This window comes from Squalius cephalus, assembly GCF_949319135.1.
Source record: "Squalius cephalus genome assembly, chromosome: 17".
Lineage (NCBI taxonomy): Eukaryota > Metazoa > Chordata > Actinopteri > Cypriniformes > Leuciscidae > Squalius > Squalius cephalus.
In genome coordinates, this window is record NC_137138.1 from 22,489,662 (window position 1) to 22,493,710 (window position 4,049).

The 4,049-nt window shown below is 36.2% G+C and overlaps 1 protein-coding gene across 3 annotated transcripts in view; it reads left to right on the forward strand.

The window, feature by feature from the left end:
- The window catches only part of pimreg (PICALM interacting mitotic regulator), an 84,927-nt gene that overhangs the window by 44,425 nt on the left and 36,453 nt on the right, over nt 1–4,049 (forward strand). The window lies entirely within an intron of this gene.

A 4,049-nucleotide genomic window follows, 5' to 3' on the forward strand; every position in this document is an offset into this window, starting at 1 on the left:
GACAGACAAGAACGGTTTGACCTAAAAATATCAAAATTGAAACTACTGCGGAAACAAAGACACCTACATCTTGGATGCCCTTGAGGTAAGATAAAACATACCAAAATTTAATTTCAAAGTGAACTATCCCTTTAAAGTGACAGCAGCCTAATATTCCTGCTGTCTGTGTTTTTTTAATGTTAATCAAACAACAAAAGACAAAGAAATCACTCACTACTCTTGACTGAATAGCTTTTGTAACTTTAATAATGATTAATCTTTATTTAATTTAAACAGCAAAGATTATATGCAATGTTATTTTACATTAGATTACTTTGATCAATTTCTATACCTGAAAACTACTGTTAGATACCTAAATTACCTGAAAAGCACTGTTAATTTTATGTGTATCTTCTCTCTATTGTATTTATTTGTGCTGTTGCTTGTTGTTTGATTATTTTTTCTTATTCTCTTAATTTTTATTTGACAGTGGTCCTTTTTCCCTGAACATATACATACCGAAACCGTGACCCTAAAACCATGATAAAAACCGAACCGTGAGAAATTTGAACCACAATTTGTTCCACCCCTAATAAGTATGTATCACTGATCTATATAATGACAATGTCATTCTATATAGATCAGTGGTATGTATGCATGGATCTATCTATCTATCTATTTACACTACGGGGCAGCTGAATGCTTGAATTTGACTGGTTGACGAACATTCTAAGGTGTGCAATTATTATTATTATTAAATAATAATACAATAAATAATAAATAAAATAAGTTTTAAGAGAAGATTTAAAAACACTATAAAAGATTCAGCATGTCTAATCTCAGTGGGAAGAGAATTCCAAAGTTTTGCAGACAAAGAAGAAAAGGCCCGATCACCCATAGAGCATAAACAAGGTGAAGGAACCGTTAAAAAAAGCCAGAATCGGAGGAGCAAAGATCACATCTTGGGGTGTAGACCGTTAAAAGTTCAGGACAGATATCATGGTGCTAAACCATGCAAGGCAAGCATTTGAATTTTAAAATCTATGTGAAACCTGACAGGGGGCCAGTGCAAGGACTAAGATTGGAGCGATGTGCTTACTTGTCCTGGTCCTTGTCAGGATTCTTTTGAGGAGTTTATATGTATTGCAATTTGTTTAGGGTAGATTTAGAGACCGCAGCGAGCAGAGCATTACAAACATCAATGCGAGAAAAAAAAAAACCAAATGTATTAATCAGTTTTTCAGCCACAGAAAAAGATAACATGGGGCACAGTCTTGCAATGTTTCTGAGATTAACTTTTAGGCCCTAACAGTATACTGGACATGAGGATCGAATGTTAAATTTGCATCAAATTTTCTTTGAAACTCAAGAGCAGATCCATCCACATTTAGGGTTCAAGAACCAGTTTTCTGTATTTGGTGGGGTGAACCAATCAGCATAACCTAAGTCGTATCAGTGTTGAGACGGAGAACATTTTTATCTCAGTCTTTATCTTTAAGTGTTCAAGAAAGGCAACAGCTGTGTTATCACCAGGTTCTGAATGAATATAAATTCAACTGAACCTTATCCTAGACAAAGATTCCAAAATACTGAGACAGAAACCAAAATTACGCACAGTCAAAATACAGGTCGCAGGCTATACAGGAGAATGACAGGCAGCTGCATAGCAAACATCCTCCACAAAGGAAAGCAGAAAGCACCACATGAGTACAGTTGCTTGTTGTAAGCAAAGAGGCAGGGTTCGAAATGAGGGGGGTCTGGGGGGGTCCCGGACCCTCCATAAGTCATTAGGGACCCCCCATAAGGATTTATTTTTGGATTTTGGGGGGTCCCCGACAAATATATTTTAACATTAATAATGACTGTGAAAATTATAGGTCTTTAGTGACGTTTTATATTTATAACAGTAATTAATTTATTTCCTAGCGCGAGGCAGCAATAAGGGCAGCTATTAGCCGAGTGAGTTCCTACAGCGTCACAGATTGTTGTTGTGGTGCTCCCGCAGACACGCACTGTAGCTGAACGCGGCAAAACGAAACCTCACAAAGAGTGAAATCCTGAATGAAAATCCTGTAAGTGCTTCGATTATGTTTATATCTCCATAATTGCTTATAGTAAAATAATAGGAGTTCGAGTTCCTATATCAAAAGTTGCATTATACCCAGTGTAATGATTAGAAGAGTACGTCAACGTTTCTTGCTGTATGTGTATGAAGCCAAATGATCTGCCAGCTAACACAGCAAACTATGGGAGCTTGTTTCCGCCACAGAGTGAAAAATAAAAAAGGTAATTGCGACTTTTTAATCTCACAATTCTGACTTTTTATCTCAGAATTAACGTTACGTGATATAAAGTCGCAATTGCAGGTTATAAAGTCATGCGTGATATAAAGTCGCAATTGCGTTGTGTGTTAAGTCAGAATTGCGTGATATAAAGTCGCAATTGCGTGTTATAAAGTCAGAATTATGAGATACAAACTCGCAATTGCGAGAAATATACTTTTTATCTCACAATTCTGACTTTTTTTTCTCAGAATTGCATGTTTATATCTCGCAATTCTGACTTTATAATACGCAATTGGGAGATATAAAGTCAGAATTGCATGAAATAAAGTCGCAATTGCGTGTTATAAAGTCAGAATTGTGAGATATAACTTTTCTGAGGTAAAAAAAATAAAATAAAATAAAAAGTCTGTCTTTTTTTCCCTTAGAATGGATTTTTTCTGAGGTAAAAAAATTAAATACAAAGTCTGTCTTTTTTTCCCTTAGAATGGATTTTATGAGTTTATATCTCACAATTCTGAGAAAATATATCAGAATTGCGTTATAAAGTCAGAATTGCGAGAAAAAAAGTCAGAATTCTGACTTTATAACATGCAATTGTGACTTTATTTCACGCAATTCTGACTTTATATCTCGCAATTCTGAGAAATAAAGTCAGAATTTCGAGATGTAACTCAACTGTGAGATAAAAAGTTGCAATTATCTTTTAAAATGTTTTATTCTGTGGCAGAAACGAGCTTCCATAGCAGACCTAGCAGCTAGACTAGTTATTCAAAGTTAGCTTAACAACCTACTTGTCCAGTCAGTGATTACGAAAGATAGCCAGTCCAGGACTTAATTCAAGTCTGTGAGTTGATTAAAGTGAATGTGATTTGAGCATGAATGAGTATACATGAGAGCTTGGTAAGCTATCTAGGAAGCTAATATTATGTTTCTTAATTCAGAATCCTGCATCATGGAGAGAAAAAGAGGAAAAAGAACTTGTAACTTTGTTGCTCCAGAGTTAGAGGTTTACCTGTTAGATTATAGCCACTTCTCCAGACACCACTACAATACTGGGCCTAGCCCAAACCATGAAAAACATCCCAAGACCATTATCCCACCTTCAACATTGGTCCATATAATTTTGCCTACAGTATATAATGTAGCAAGGTAGTCTTCAGAATTTTTAATAATTTAATCATTAAATTTTAGGGGACCCCCCAAGAGTCTTAAGTCATTTCGAACCCTGCAAAGAGGTGAAGCTAATGTGTGCTTAAAAACATGTGTGTGATTGAATCTATAGTCAAGAAGGTCTTTGTGGTTAATGTGCATAAGGACGCAAACAATGATACACTCCTCAATGAATTTAGAGACATTTTTGAGGGCATGGGATGCCTCCCAGGTGAACATAAAATCCACATTGACCACCAGATGGCTCCAGTCACACATGCATGTCGGAAGGTTCCCTTTGCTTTAAGAGGGAAGCTTAAAGGAGAACTGAAAAAACTTGGAGTAAACTACAGGAGCTTTCCTGTAGCTCAAACAGTGGAGTGTTGGTGTTTGCAACGCCAAGGTCATGGGTTTGATTCCCAGGGAAAGCAAGAACTGATAAGAATGTAAATGTGTACCTTGAAATGCAATGTAATATATGTGACATGTAATATGCATGGGGCTTTAAGGGGTGTGTCCTGGGTGGAGGGCAGAGGTTAAAATAAAGATGGTGACAGCTAAAGAATGACTGTGTTCTGGTCTGTCTGTCTGCAAAAAAAAAAAGAAAAGCCTAGTAAAACAAGTGACAAATTATTT